General features: G+C 39.2%; 1 protein-coding gene across 4 annotated transcripts in view; it reads left to right on the top strand.

The window, feature by feature from the left end:
• Positions 1-17,203, top strand: part of B3GALT1 (beta-1,3-galactosyltransferase 1) — a 230,150-nt gene that overhangs the window by 105,807 nt on the left and 107,140 nt on the right. For 2 of the 4 annotated variants that reach the window (XR_012678307.1, XR_012678308.1), the window contains exon 4: positions 11,373-11,812. The exons of the other annotated variants lie outside the window; for them this stretch is intronic. The gene's annotated coding sequence lies outside the window, so the exon portion shown is untranslated. Of the gene's footprint in view, positions 1-11,372; positions 11,813-17,203 lie in introns of those variants that run through there. 4 annotated transcript variants of the gene reach the window in all.

Here is a 17,203-nt window from a genome sequence, read left to right as displayed (position 1 = left end):
TTTTCTTTCATAATAAATAGGGTGCATACTCACCGGACAGACTGATTAGGTGAGTTCAATGGGCGATCCATATCTCAATAAAACTGTGTCAAAATCTGGATTTAAAAATCCTACTGAGAATATCTAGCAGTAAGTAGATGAAGAAAGAAATGAATGTTTTTTATTTTCTCTATCAAGCGTTTTGAAAAATTAATAGAAACTGCAGGATATCTTAAAATCGTATGGAAAGATGCACCATAAAGTGTAATTTATTTGAAAACATGCATAGTTGTTTTGTAAGGCTTTAAAGTGTATTGCCAAATTAAATTGCAAAGCAAGTAAAAATGTCCTATTAAACGTGAATGTATTTCAGCCTGCTTTAATGCTATAAAATGTTAAAAAAAAGATGTCTCTACCGAAAGTATGTAGTGAGAAGAGCCTTATAATACTTTTATTTCATTTTTATTTGATTTGAGCCCATATAATCAAGTAGTATAAATGAATTATTAATTTTTCTTGGAAATCATTAAGTTAACTTAAACTTTTTAAAATAACTTTTACAATATTATTTTTTTCTATTTAACATCAATATTTTATATGCAGCCGTGACTTCAGATGTGGATCTGGCATCATCGTTTATATATATATATAGCTCCACTAATTCAGCAGCGCTGTACAGAGACTATTTCTCATTCATATCAGTCCCTGCCCCATTGGGGGGCTCACAATCTAAATTCCCTAACACACACAGACTAGGGTTCATTTTGTCAGCAACCAATTAACCTACTAGTATGTTTTTGGAGTGTGGGAGGAAACTCACGCAAACACGGGAAGCACATACACACTCCTATGGGGTAAATGTATTAAGCTGCGGGTTTGCAAAGTGGAGATGTTGCCTTTAGCAGCCAATCAGATGCTATCTATCATTTTTTTAGAATGCACTAAACAAATAACTAGAATCTGATTGGTTGCTATAGGCAACAACTACACTTTTCAAACCAGTCGGAAACGCGCAGGTTGATACATTTACCCCCTGGTCGGGAATCAAACTTATGACCCCAGTGCTGCGAGGCATCAATGCTAACCACTGAGCCACCGGGCTGCCTCAAACTTCATTATAAGTTTCCTATTGTCTCGGTGTAATTAATAATGTGTATTTTAAATCAATAATAGTTGTGTTACATGTGGAGCATTTTTGTGTCCTTCTGTCTCATTTAACCCATTCTTGGATTTTATAGGAACTGGAATATTGATATTGTTGTACTCAAATTCTCAAGGGGTTAAAAATGTAAAGCCATCAAAAATGGGCTCCTAAGCAGCTTGTGCTTCCCACACATTGGTTTCCCGGGCTGTGCAAATTCAATGGATCCTGCAGTTGGTGATAAGTTTTTCATCCGTGAAGTAAACAACAGCAGCTTCTATTTTTTTCCAATGGTTTGGAATAATGGGATTTAGCAGAGAGAAATTGAACGGTTTGGTTTAAAGCAAAATTCTTATGGGGAAGCAAATGACATCAGCATTGAGCACCAGGGTTTTCGATCATCGAAAGCACGAGATAAAGGACTGCTCTTTTTTTATTTTTTTATTTAAGGAGGTGTACGTTTTACAAGCGTAAAGAAGCACCTATTACACTCGAACAATCTGTCTGTAGGTGCACAGTAAACAGGATCTGCCCATTCGTGTCACATGACTTATTTTGAAATTGTTTCACGTTGGATGAACATGTCAGTGAAGGAAAAACACAATTCAATTCTCAGTTCACTCAGAGTTCCATTTTAAATGACTTCTACGGGGCTCATGTAGAGCTGGATGAATTTGTTCCCCAAACAAAAGTAGGAAAAAAAAAACGCACACAAGAAAAATCATACTTAAGTGTATTTGTTGAGTTGGATACATCTCAAAATTCGTCCGGCTCAAAAACAGAAGCATTTGCGCCAGTGGTATGTCAGCCGTACAAGGGTATATACCTACGTCCTGCCGTAGTGTACAGATTTGACTTTTATTTGACAATTATTAATAAAGGCAAAAGTTACTTTGACAATATAAAATTAATTAAATACAATTACAAAATACAAATTAAATGAAATACAAACTTATGTTGTTCCCTTTAATATGAAATAGAAATCCTGCAATAGTCCAAATAAAAACTAATGTGATAGACCGCCACGACTTGATTTAATATAGTCATAATGCTAACGAGGGGTCAATATGCAATCAGACAATCATAAGCAGCAAAATAGTGCTACTCATCATCATCATCATCATCATCATCGCAACGCTCCAGTACCCAAAAGAGATACAACTCCTTATAGACCCATCAGCGACAACATCCACTTCTAATTGTATCGTAATTATGTACACCCCCCCTTACTGTACTCAACTGGCACTTGCCCATTCCCGTTCCGCTTTTCCAGACGTAGGTCGATGCAACAATGTATATAGGGACATAAGAGTAAGAATTTTTGGCGTGCAATGGAAATACTGAAATACGTATCTTAAAAAAAATTGTCATACGTTCAACTCTAAAATATATTGTCATATGTTCAACTCTAAAATATATTGTCATATGTTCAACTCTTAATGAATCTCTAAGTATTTAGAGATGTTGGGATATTTTCGATCCTTTAGAGGGCACTTGCCAACGGCACACAGCGTAGGCAGCGATTCTGTGGTTGGCCTACCAATTAGCTAGAAACCAGAGACATCGCTGAGAATGCAGCCTCTCAATTCATTATGAACCCATGACATCACTTAGCCACTTTGTGAGAGTGTGAGCTTATACAGTATACTTCAGTGATCCCACTAGCTCCAGGTGAATGGACAGGCTGCATTGTAATGAAAATTGATCCAGATCACAAAATACGCTCTCACTGTATGTTTAAATGTTTCAGTCATCAGTATAAAAAATCATCAGCATACAGACTCAAACACCTTCGTGTCAGGTGCTACCTGGAAATCTTTGTGAGACTCTAAAGTGCAATGAGCAAAAACAGGAGCACACTGCTGTGCCCTTCAAACCTTTTATTTTTCCATCATGGATTGCTAAATATATGTTCTTGTCAAGCCTATGAGCCTAGAGGAGAGGGCAGAGGTGAGCAGGTCCCGGTGCAGCACATGTGATTTGTCAGCTGCAGGGTTCCGTAGCAGATGTTCCCTCTGTTACCCGAGTGGTTACGTCCATGGCCTCAAGCCCAGATTCTTGGTATGCCTGTATGAAAATCTCAAATATAGTTCATCAGGCTCAAACATTGGTTAACACAACTTTCTCCACTTCAGCTTGTTAGGTTTTTTTTTTTTTTGCTCCTCTACGTTTCTGACTGATTTTTACATATTTACATACTGTATTTTTGTGTATTATAGCAATGATTTTACATTATATATAGTGTGAAAACTCTCATTTTAATTCACTGCCATATATATATATATATATATATATATATATATATATATATATATATATATATATATATATACATACTTTATTTTAACTGTGATAATAAAAATGTTATGATTTGATTGTATAGTTATATATCTAGTTGTATTACAAGTATTGCAAGTTGTATTACTTTGTCCAATTACTGGACATCTTTGGTTCATACAGGAAAACAAAATAGTTTTTAGTCACCTTTGACAATACCTGCCAATAGCACCCAATAAAGAGCAATACTACTACTTAAACGGGGACATTGCACCATTTGAAATGGGCATGGCATGGGCAGATTGGTTGCATGCCATAATATCTAGAGCTTTTCCAATCACAAATTTTTGGTTTTATGAGTAAAACATATGTAAAATACTTATATGAGCCTAAATTACTGTATAGACTCACTTATTTGTGAGACTGGATAATTCAGTCCCACTGCTCTGCTCAGGGCCCCCTTTACAACATTTTGGGCCCCCGGGCAAAGCAGTGCACCGGATGTCGGGCGGGCGTGATGACGTCACGCCCTGCATGCACTGCGAGCGCCGCACGGAGGAGAAGACCATGGAAGGAGCCGGATCACCAGCTGACCGCAAGGTAAGTATTTTCCTCTTCTTTTTTTGCAGGTTTTTTTTTTTGTGCTGCCTCCAACGGGCCCCCCTGGGCTGCAGAGCCCCCGGACACCTGCCCATTGTGCCCAATGGGAAAGACGGCCCTGGCTCTGCTCTCTGTTTCCTTCCTATAGCAGGCAATATAAGCAATCCATCATCATCATTTATTTATATAGCGCCACTAATTCAGCAGCGCTGTACAGAGAACTCATTCACATCAGTCCCTGCCCCATTGGAGCTTACAGTCTAAATACCCTAACATACACACAAAGACAGACAGACAGAGAGGGAGAGACTAGGGTCAATTTTGATAGCAGCCAATTAACCTACCAGTATGTTTTTGGAGTGTGGGAGGAAACCAGAGCACCCGGAGGAAACCCACGCAAACACAGGGAGAACATACAAACTCCACACAGATAAGGCCATGGTCGGGAATCGAACTCATGACCCCAGTGCTGCGAGGCAGAAGTGCTAACCACCGGGCCACTGTGCTAAGCAATAAGTTAATGTAATACCAGAGCTTTTATGCTGTATGAATGCTGCCCCTAGCTGCCCTCTAGAGAGTATTAGCACTCTTGACAATAGCTCCAATTTACACTATGAGGTAAAACTTCCAAAAAAACAAACATGGAGGTGTTGCCCTTAGCAACCAATGAGATTCTAGCTGTCATTTTCTAGAATGTACAAGATAAATGATAGCTAGCATGGGATTGGTTAAAAGCTCCACTTTTACTTTGCAGAAATTTTAGTAAATCTACTTCTGTGTATTGTGTGCATGCAAATACATTGTGTAAGTGCCAAGAACCATAAAGCTAAAATATATGGGCTCACAAAGTGTCCATATATCACTAGCCGTAGTCTCAGGTCTTGCTTTCCCATAGTGCCTTGCTAGTTTATCTTATTCCAGTGATCAACTAGAGCTACATGTAAGTTGTTATTGCTAAAGATGTTGAGGATTCTAACTGATTTTGCAAAAATGTAAATATGTTTGTTAAAGTGAAAGGGCAAGTCTGTTTTCTTGTCACATTTCATATGGGAAAATGTTGGCAATAAAAAATAATCTTCCTTCTTCATTAACCATTGTTTGGGATTCTTCATAAGCTTTTCAGTGATATTAGCATTTACAAAATGTCATGTCAAAAAAACTGTAGTCAGCTTGTCGTGTATTCAGTAGTAATATATTCATATATCAAAGTGCAAATTAACTTCACACAGTTAAGGCAATGTGTTGGCCGTGGAGGCAGTCATTTTATAAAATAAAACCATTAGTGTATCCTCCTCTGCTGAGCTTGTTACCTTCTTGGCTCTGGTGTATACTCCCGAAATGTTCCTGTCTGAAAGACCAATAAACATTAAGGAGCCTATTTACTAAATGGAAAGAAGCCCTTTTTTTTCCCGAAAATTGGTTCCAATTCATTAAAGGGTGACGCCGGCGGTGGCTATTGCTGAGTATCTCTTGCTCTGTGGACCATCTTGAAGATGCTTATTTAATAAGAACAGCAGCGGTACAAGTACTGCAGCTGTCCTCTTCTCCGGATGGCGATAGCAATGCCAGGATAGAAGACAAAATACTTTATTTGGTAAAGAAACCGTTTTTTAATTTTTTTATAGTAAAATAAATATTTTATTTTTTTTACTGACAAAGTCAGGCTTCCATTTACAGTGCACTTGTGTGCCGGATCACATATGAGCAGACACACCCTGCACTGGTCTGGTGAGCGGTAAGAGCAGTCTTACAGCTGACAGCTAGTATCACTTATCGATAAATTGGAATGTAACCAGATTTACTATCGCTGCGATACTCAGCGTTAGAAAATCTACATAATCACACCAGCTTAATAGGCCCCATAGAAAAAAGGAGGGAGAAGCCAATTATGAAATGCATAATTTAGCTACAAACAATGTAATAACTGACTTATATAGAAGGTAAATTCCCTAACATACACACACAGACAGAGAGAAAAAGACCGGAGCACCCGGCGGAAACCCACGGAGAACATACAAGCTCCACACAGATAAGGCCATGGTCGGGAATTGAGCTCATGACCCCAGCGCTGTGAGGCTGAAGTGCTAACCACTTAGCCATCTTGCTGCCCGTATGGATCTGTTGTTCACAATTTATGTTCCAACATTCTATATATTTTCTAACATGAGTCAAATTCATGAAAATCTAGCTCGCAACAGTCTAACAGTGACAAAGCTGTGGTATGATATGGTTTAAAAAAATTGTTAATAAGTAGGTGAAGATTAGCAACAATGGGTCTCTTTTAGTGTTTGGTGTAAATTCCGTTAAAGGTACAGATTTATACCTTGACAAAACCATGCTGAGGGGCAGGGGGGGGGGGGGTCACATTTAAAATATGGAGACAGGTTTAAAGTTGGGAGGGGGCGTGTCCTATTTCAAATCTAAATTTTACTTGCCAACTTTCTATTGCTGCCCTGTGGGAGATCCCGGAGGGGGGGTGGTGTTAGGGCGTAAGGGATCGGAGCGCGGTAAATCATGTCATTTTAGCCTCACTCCTACGACAAAGTCGTCATTGTGTCTTGGCCAAAATGAAGTATTTCGCCACAAATCACGTCATTTAGGTTCCCTACGGGCAGGTTTGTGGGAGAGTTCCCTGCTCTCTCAGTATTTCCCCTGCATGCAAACATAAATGCATCCCTTACACCAACATGGTTTGTCTATGTGCAAATTTGGTACCTTAACTGGATTTGCTACTTTTGCTACTTTCTCTAAATCAGGCCCGATATGTTTAATATGCTTCCAAGGCTGGTATCTGTATTTATTTTTAGTTATGGAAAATTCTTACACAGAAAACATGGTTCTTGAGAAATAAATTAATCTCTTTTTCCCAGGCTGTAGATGTTCTGCTTATTGACATGTGGGATTATTCAATGTTCTGCTTATGTATGATACCATAATCTCAGATTTACTACAGTGCATTTTGTTTCGATAAGATACAAAATCCCTTATCATCTTCTGAAATACCAGGAGGATTTTACATTTTGAGGTTTTCCTCTTTTTTTTTTTTTAATAATGTCACTGTTAATCTCAGATGTTAAAGGTCCACTAGAATGTAAAAATATAAAGTGTATATGTTTGTGTGTGTGTGTATATATATATATATATATATATATATATATATATATATATATATATACACACTTTCTACTTTTACATTCTATTTGACCTTTAACACCTGAGATTAACAGTGACAATATTAAATAAATATATATATATATGTGTGTATAATATCTAATATATATATGGGCAAAGTAACGGATGTAACTCTCGGATACAATGTTTGTGATAAACATCTGGATTTCTTCAAATTTAAAATGCACATAAAGAAGCAAATGTAAATGTAAGGGATGTAACCGAGATAGGACATGGTAATTTCTGACATAAAATACATGTCTGATTTCTCTGAAACTACAACAGATATGTATTACATACTGTTTTACAATAAAGTATAAACCACACAGATTGTTTTAGTACAGTTTTCAGGAAAGTCATTCTTATTACCTTGACAATATTTAATGGAGTGTATGTGTAACGGACATAACCTGAAAATCGTTACCATCAAATACATTAATCAGGAAATGAATAAAGGCCCCTTACATGAACTGGTACAGGGTCATTTACCTTTCTAACAATGTCTTCAGATGGGTACCATATCTCATCATCTTGTTTTGGCCATACCCACCCACCTCTGGCTGGATGCATTACCCTCACACAGAACTCTCCATTCTCATTTATATCAGTTACAGTCCCATAAAATTCGTCATTGTCATACTTTACTACTACTACAACAAAGTCATCTTTCTTAGCAATAGATCATCAGTGGGCACAATCAGTGTATGCCTGATGCCCGGTAGCCATTACTGAAACAAGACAAAATGGCAGGATGTCATGTGACACACTGTGACTAACCCATTTTTTATACTACTATAGACTGATGCACTGGGAAACTAATGTTATGAATAGCCCAACTTTTTATTTTTTATGACCCATGTCCACTTTTTGTTGGAATGGCCCATATATATATGCAACACGTTTTTTCCAACTGCAGTCGGAACATAAGTTTGAGGAAAAGAAAATGAGGAATTGAGTAGCACACGATACACTTTCGCCATTATTAGAGGCAGAAGAAAATTGTGACCGTATCTATGTATGTAGCTTAGATGAGTGGAGAAGATAAGTTGTATAGATGGAGAGCAGAAAGGAGATCGAGGGATTGAGGATTATTTCAGAGTATGTATGTTATTGTGTAAGGAAAGTCATTATTGATCCGGATGTTTCTGATGTTGCTGTGTTGAAGAGCAGTTGTTCAGTGATGTGACTAAACTGCAAGCCAATTAAAATGAAGACAGAGGCACTGACCTTTCTCCTGATTGGCTCTAACAAGCAATTTGCACATCTAACTTTTTACACTTCACAAATACTAATACAGATAAACAATAATTGCAAAACATTTGTATTTTCATACAATTTTCGCTGTTTTAAGCATATATTACCATGCCCTATTGCTGAGAGATGATCCTGCCAAGCTATCCACAGTCAGCAAGGGACCTATTAAATGTATAATTAGATGTATTTTAACTCGGCTCAAATTTTTTTTTAGATTTTTTTTGGGTTTTTCATTTCACTTTTTAAAGTAATACATTGTGAATGAACAATCATTGCAAAAATATACCCGAATACCTAATTAACTGAAGTCGGTCTTGGAAATCTCAAGGTAAAAGACTTATTTTAGGCTTCATCCAAATTAGCTTTCAGTTTGTACAAGCTTAATAATCCTCTGATTTTCTTTGCTTCTAGCTAAAAATTAAGCACAGCGAGAAATGATTTAATACACTTCCTTAATAATTTTCAAACACATCTTTTCTTTCCCTTATATTCTAATTACATCCAAAATTGGTTTTCTCTAGAGCCCCTGTTAATTAGTAAGATGGTCTCAGTTAATTTGCACTATTACTGTAATATATCTTAAGCGCGTAGCTACCAGAATGTACAAGAGACAATTCGATGACCTAGACAAAGCAAGTATTACTATATGTTCTACTGGCTGTATAAGTTAGCCTGAAATGAGTTGTCAAGTTGTATATCAGGCTAAAGTGCTGAGTAAATAGCTTTGAGCTCACTTTGCTAATAGTATTACATTTTGCCAACAATATATTTTGAACGTTCCAGCATTTAGATTATAATTGGTAGTAAGTATTGCAATTAGTAATTGTATGTAGAGAGTACAGGTCTTTTCCACAGCAGTGGTACCATCAACGTTCCACCAGTTACATGGCAGGGTCATTGCTGTGCCCAGGCGCCCAGGGCCAGCTGGAACACAGTAAGCCTGGTAAGCGCCGAATCATCTCGGTGCTTGGCGTGCTTTGCATACCGCCCCCAAGTGGACTTCACTGCTCATCCACAAAGCCCCGGCGGGACCCCACATCTTAACTACAGTGCACTAGGTCCTTTTCAATTGTTATCTTTTATATTATAATTTACTTGTAGTAGCTTATTTTAATGTAAAATTTTGTCTGACTATAACATAGTTTTAATAAACATAAAGTTCTTGTTATATTATTGGAACTTGTAAGTTGTGTGTACGTGGGTGGAAGAGCTGCAAATCATGGAATCCAGGCACCTGCCTTTGGGTTGGTAGAAACTCGACTCATGGGTTTCTTTCTACCAACCTAGTCAGAGGTGTATTGGAGTATTTAGGCATACCTCCAAACTGTCCCAATTTAGATGGGGCAATCCCAATTTTATAAGACTGTGCTGCTGTCCCAACATTCAGAACATTTGATCTGAATGTCGAGACTGTTGAGAAGTGAACAGGTGGCACTCATACGGCAATGCAGAGGGTGATTAATAATATATCCATTCATACCCGTCAGGCACCGTTCCCGCATGTCTACTAGGTGCCGAGGATGGCCGCCTTCCTGCTACGCTCTGCCGCATCCCGTTGCCTTGCAACAGGACGCTCCTTCCTTCTTAGCCCGATGAGCGGCGGGCGCACGCGTTGGTACATTGCGTCTCCGTTGCTGGGCAACGGGACACTTCTCTCTCTTCTCCCCGGTGGTCAGCTTTTTCCTGACCGCCGATTCTACTGCCACCAATCACAAGACCTCATATGCTATATAAGGGAGGCTCAAGGTCCCTTTATGGTCCTGCACTCCAGTCTGTTTAGCAGTACTCAGACTGACTTCCTGGCTCCTGACTCAGCTTTGTCTGACCCTGCTTCTGGATTCTCCTTTGGGCTGATTGGATTTCCTGGTTTAACCTCTGACTCCCTGAGAACTCTTTTGTCTCATCCTCTGGTACCTCGTTTGTCCGTGTGGCCTGACTTCGAATTGTACGACCACGCCTCCTCACCCGCTACTACGCTGGTGGCTAACCTGGAGGGCCGAGACCTGCGTGTCTTCTGCAGCAAACTTCAAACTTCCTTGCTGGGGTCCCTGGCGATGACTAGAGGCACGTTTAGACTTCACGCCTCCTTGTTTAGCAGCGTTAATACCGTTAATTATTCTTCAGTTCAAGTATATTCGTGACAATACCTATAAAGGTTTAAAATAGGTCATTTACATAGATAGACACCAATTCCACAATTTAAAGTGCCCTAACTTGACCTTATTACCCCCTTTTTGTATAAAGCATGACAGGACAGTGTACTGCCACAATAAGTATTATGGACAGCACTCAAACATTGATAATATTGGGCCTGATTCATTAAGGATCTTAACTTAAAAAACTTCTTATTTCAGTCACCTGGACAAAACCATTTTACAATGCAAGGGGTGCAAATTAGTATTCTGTTTTGCACATAAGTTAAATACTGACTGTTTTTTCATGTAGCACACAAATACTTGATAGCTTATTTGTACACTGAAATTTAAAGTTGATCTTTGTGTGCTACATGAAAAAACAGTCAGTATTTAACTTATGTACAAAACAGAAAACTAATTTGCACCCCTTGCATTGTAACATGGTTTTGTCCAGGAGACTTAAATAAGAAGTTTCTTAAGTTAAGATCCTTAATGAATCAGGCCCATTATTATTATCATCCGTTATTTTCAAAGCATCAACATGTTACATAGCGCTGTACATTGTGTAGATCAGGGCACAAATAAATAACGTGCAATAACATGAAATAAAAGGTAAGGATCTTTTCTGACTCTAACATTTCTTTTTGTGCTCCTCATTGAGTTTATTATCAGAAGAAAGTATTATTCATGCATTGATTATATAGTGAAGTCATTGTTGAGGGCTGACCTATTTCTATTGGACCATTTACTGGTAGTCCTGCAGTAATGTAAAGCAGGTGTTTTGTTCTTCTCTCCAAATAAATATTTTTGGACAGGTACAGCTGAAATTCGCGCTGCAGGAAATGCCTGCGGAGGAAACAAACATAATATTACAAGAGTGAGCCACAGGGAGACCATCATCAGCTGGTCATTGGAGCATGCAGGTTTGCACTTGGCTGAGCAGGTTACAATGCTTACCCCTGTCAGATTTTAAATCGTAAGAGGAGCAGAAGGGAACATGATCGCACGCTGCCGGACTTCTCTGATGGACGGCTGTACCTCTAAAAAAAGATAGCGAAAAGCTAAATACTCACATTTATTCCATTTACTACAGCCACATCTTGCAAATTGAGGGATTCCTAGGCTCATACATGGGTGTGACTGTTACCTTTTCATTAATATTTTCTGTAAATCGTTTTATCCTATGAGCTGTTTTCTGTGTATTAGTTCAGCCATACAATATGCTGATTGATTTATCAGATTAACCATGTATTGATCAAGGATAATTTATTCTTATATGATCAGGGCCGGATTAACGGAATGGAGGCCCCTGGGCTAAGGGGGCCCCCATTCCCCCGTGAGGCCCCCCCCCATTAGCAGACTGGCCCCCCCTGTTAGCCGACCGCCCCCCCCCCCCCCCCCAAGCGCTTACCTTCTCCTGTCACTGCAGTCCTCTTTCTGTGGCACGCTGTAAGCTGCTTACTGAGGAGATTTCTTGACACTCTCGCGAGATCTCCTCAGTAAGGAGATTACTGAGCCCCGGAGAAGGAGGACTGCAGTGACGGAGCTCAGCATTGATCGGGTCGGGGGCGCCCCCGCCCCTGTCCCGATCAATAATTCTGCTGAGCTCTGTCAAGGGCCCCCTGGATGCCCGAGGCCCCTGGGCTGTAGCCCAGTTAGACCTTGGGTTAATCCGGCCCTGTATATGATGCACTATCCTTATAAAGAGTCAGTATCCTCTAAAGAAGTATTATTTCAAAATGTATTGTTTTTAGGTTGTTCCTTGTTTTAGTTTTGTCTTTTACAAAGTACGATCAATTTTTCAAACATCAATGCAACAGGTGATTACAATAAGTTGCTATTTATAATAATATTTTATTTTGTTTAATAACCCTTTTTAAGGCGTTATTTATTTTTTATTTTTTGTTGTTGTTGTTTGCTTGTTTGTTTTTTAAGCATGCTTATTGTCGCACAGTTTGTCCTAGGATGACTTTTTATGTGCTGTGTTGCCTGTGGCCACAATAACACGACATAGCAAGTTGTTCCTTTAGTGCGGAACAGAGTGTTTGATGATCCAGTTCTTTGTCTAAATAGACAATATTGTACAGTCATTTTCTGCATGATGCTAAGAATAAAACTTGGTTTGATTTGAATGTGGCACAGGAATTATCATAGATTCACACAGTTATTGTTTTTTTTATATCTACTTATCCACCTGTCTTTGTTTTTTTTCTCTCCCATCTGGACATTTTTGCAAAGTAACAGATTAGTAAAATGGAACACCACTCATGTATAATCTGTCATTGGTAATAAAGCTGAATAAAAAAAAATAAACAACTTGTCTTTTATTTTATTACCGTTCTCATCAATATATACTGTGTAATAGTTAGCGGGAATATCAATGTTAATCATTATATCCTAAAGGATTATGGCAAGATGAAATCATATTAAACACAAAGAGCAGTAGAATTTTGTGGAGAACTAGGGGCCTGATTCATTAAGGATCTTAACTTAAGAAACTTCTTATTTCAGTCTCCTGGACAAAACCATGTTACAATGCAAGGGGTGCAAATTAGTATTCTGTTTTGCACATAAGTTAAATACTGACTGTTTTTCATGTAGCACACAAATATCAACTTTAAATTTCAGTGTACAAATAAGCTATCAAGTATTTGTGTGCTACATGAAAAAACAGTCAGTATTTAACTTATGTGCAAAACAGAATACTAATTTGCCCCCTTTGCATTGTAACATGGTTTTGTCCAGGAGACTTAAATAAGAAGTTTCTTAAGTTAAGATCCTTAATGAATCAGGCCCTAGGGTCTCATGTAGAGACAAATATTTCCTGCAAATGTAAGCAGGAAAGGACACGGGCATGAAACATACTTGTCGACTTTCTTAAGTCAGCATCTGGGAGCAGCCAGGGGGATGTGGGCGTTTCGTGGGTGGAGCTATTCAAATCACACCATTTCGGCCCCCTTGACGTAATGGTGCAAATGCGTCATTTTACAGAGGGGGGCGGTGCCGAATTTTGGATCTAATGCTGCCCACTTCACTAGGAAGTGGGCAGATGCGGGAGGCTGCCATACTCTCCCGGGAGTCCGGGAGGCCTACCCGGAATGCGGGAGTCTCCTGGACATTCCGGGAGAGTTGACAAGTATGGCATATTATAGTTCATTTAGTGCACAATGCGTCCAGCTTTACATCACTCGCTTATGCGCCAAGTTTACGTCAGGAGTAACAAGTGGGAATCTTCTTTCCTTCCACAGTCCAAGTGGAAATATCAACCAAGTAATGCAAACAAACAAATGAAACTTCATATGTAGCAGCCCAACTCCATGGCCCGAAAAGTCTAAAAGATCTTAATATGTATTGTTTGGAGCAAAGAACGGAACGGGCAGACATAGTAGAAACTTTCAAAAATATCAAGAGTTCAAGAGGAAAACATTCTTCAAAGGAAGATCAGTATTAGAACACGAGGACATGTACTGAGACTGGAGGGAAGTAGAGTCAGAGGAAATTTGAGGAAAAATTGCTTCATAGAAAGGGTAGTGGATAAGTGGGATAGCCTCCCATCAGAGGTGGTAGAGGCTAATACAGTAGAGCAATTTAAACATGCTTGTGATAGATATAAGGATTTCCTTACAAAGAACTAAGGATCAAATAGGGTTTGAGGTTACCAGAGGTTAAAAAATGGGCATACTAGATGGGCCATGCGGTTCTTATCTACTGTCAAATTCTAAACCAATCAATAGTTGAATAGCTGGAGGGCTCAACTCGCAATCAGCCAATCAGAAGCTGATAGGTAGTGGTGCTGATTGTCATTGCGTGCAGTGGCACCAGCTTGAGATACCTCAGTCACACCCTAGCTGTACTCAGCCTACGCTTGCCCACCCTTCTCCCCCCATTCCACCTCAGAGTCGTAAATGTAATTCATATTCATATTTTTCACAAATAAAACAGACCCTACCGTGAGTGCACCCCCATGGCCTTTATGTCTCCTTTCCTACCAAACAGACATGCTGCACGGATTTTTTTATGACTTCTCCACTTGTTGGAACATAGTCGCTCTACAGGGGGTTAAAAGCAAATGAGACATAACTGGAAATGTGAAATGGTGAAACATTTAGAGCGTTAGAAAGTTAGGGGGAGGGAGAGTGATAGCTAAATCCTAGCAACCAATGAGATACACGCTCTCTTGGTCACTTGTCGCTGTGGTTCGATGCAAATGTTGCACCTAAACACAAAGGTAGTGTATGAGCCCTAAAGAGTTTTAATTTGAAATATTTTACATTGTTTCTCAATTCCTGTCGCTTTGTAGCCCTGTATATCTGCAAAACCACTTTGTTCTTGACTGAAACATATTTTTATATCAATAAAACAACAAATTTATCACAGTGCAATGTTGTCAAGCGGTTGTAATTTTACAGAATATCTAATGACTGGATCACAGGGGAGCAATGATTTCATCTTAACCGGCTATTCTGCCTTATATTATAGAGCAGTTAATAATAACTGTATAATCGTTATCACAGCTTGATTATAATCACAACTAAACTCTGCACATTTCGCAGTAACCAACAATAAAACGGCCTCTTTCCACTTAACAAAGAGCGGTAACCGTGCATGAAAATGTTTTCTTACCAGTAGTTTTGCAGTTGGAGTCTGGTTCATTCAAAGTTCAGTTTATATGAAAAGATTAAAAAAAAAATCCCCATTGTTTCTGGAGCTGTTAAGCACATTTACATAATTTCTTCAGTTATACTTGAGTTTATTTTCTTTGGTGAATTTTGCTCAAGGTACAAAAAAGATCGGTCTATAGACTTCCGCATTATAGCAAATGCTTGACACTCACTCAAAGCCTCTGTTCCATAATAGATAATACAACTAGTGTGGCTTATCCATTTTTAAACTGTCCAATGTCAATGTATATAATCTCGAGTAAATTCAATGTAATGTGTTTGATAATGTTTGCAATTTAATAGATATACAAATGTTTCAGGGATTTCATCCATTCTGTCATGTCCCAGTAATTCCTGGGGAATTTTTGGGGACATTGGGCTAGATTTACTAAGTTGCGGGTTTGAAAAAGTGGAGATGTTGCCTATAGCAACCAATCAGATTCTAGCTGTCATTTATTTAGTGCACTCTACAAAATGACAGCTAGTATCTGATTGGTTTCTATAGGCAACAGCTCCACTTTTTCAAACCCACAGCTTAGTAAATATACCCCATTGTCAGGATTGCAAACTTATCTTAACATTTGTATCAGTCACCGTAATCCTGCCCACAATGGGGCCATTACTTACAATTTAATTATACAGGGTGGTCCATAAGTGTGGAAACACCCTTTTAAAACAGTGTCTACACATATGATCTGGGTGTGGGTTTTTAGAGTATGTGGTCAGAATGGCGGTCATCTTGAAGTCAGCCATCTTGGATGCAATTTTTTTAAATGGGAATGTAGTCATGACTACCCTACCTTGTATGACCATAATGCAGCTAAACCAGCTAAGATGTCATTTGTAGTAATACTTTCTTATAAAGCTCTTTTCCTTTTACTAATCTTGTCATATTTCTTCCACCTGATGTTCATCGACCATGAGTTGAGCAGAGATTTAATGTCCTCAGAGCAGGGGCGGAACAGCACTTTGCTGGAATCCTATAGCAAAATTTGTTTAGGGGCCCGACAGTGCTGTTCTCGCCTCCAGGGCCCCATGGTCTGCTCTCAAAAGAGCAGAGCAGGGGCCTCTTCTGAACATGTAAGGACCTGGGCAAGCGGCGCTCAGAAGAGATCTCAAGAGTGGAGGCTTCGGAGGTAAAGGAGGCATCACACGGGGAGCTGACGTGGCACAGCATCGGTGCCCCTTAGCCGTACCCCCTGTACCGCCTATTGTTATGCGCCTGTCCCACAGCAATGTTTAGAATGGTTATCCTTCTGTGTAATTTCATAGAGCAGTATATACTAGTACAGTGAGGGCTAACCTGTGACACTCCAGGTGTTGTGAAACTACAAGCCCCAACATGCTTTGCCAGCTATCAGCTAGTTATCTACTGGCAAAGCATGCTGGGGCTTGTAGTTTCACAACACCTGGAGTGTCACAGGTTAGCCCTCACTGTGCTAGTACAAAACAACACATGGCAGGATGTTATTCGCATCCTAGTAGTTAGAAGTGTAAGGTATGTGAAGCAATGCAGTATGAATTATTAAACTGCTCACATTTTGGGTCCCAGCTGGCAGATGGGCCCTGTACCTTTGAATTCCTTTGAACTATTCAGATATATCAGCGTCACACGTTTTCCAATTAAATGAATGCTTGTAGTTCTAACTTATTCAGACTTTAAACTGCTACATATGAACCTTCCAGCAATTTGAAATGACGAAAGAATTAAGATATGTTGTTAAAAAAAATCACACACAACTTTTCGCACACACACTCGGTGGCTCAGCAATAAAACATGTAAAAGTGTTCAGGCGCCTATATATGAAACATCGAAGAATCTAAAATCAGGGAAAAGTGCCGTAAAAAGGGTCTTTTACCACCTGGTCCCATTTAACGAAAGCTTACCACTGGAGAAATCAGAGCTGTCTTTTTCAAATGGAGTGCGCTACCGCTGGAGAGGAACCTCTTCGCAGGCTGCAAGCTCCTCCTCTTTTTAGGTTTTG

The sequence above is a fragment of the Mixophyes fleayi genome, chromosome 7 (assembly GCF_038048845.1).
Source record: "Mixophyes fleayi isolate aMixFle1 chromosome 7, aMixFle1.hap1, whole genome shotgun sequence".
Taxonomy (NCBI): domain Eukaryota; kingdom Metazoa; phylum Chordata; class Amphibia; order Anura; family Limnodynastidae; genus Mixophyes; species Mixophyes fleayi.
The sequence above is the reverse complement of the archived record's forward strand: the minus strand, read 5'-3'. Positions and strand labels throughout refer to the sequence as shown.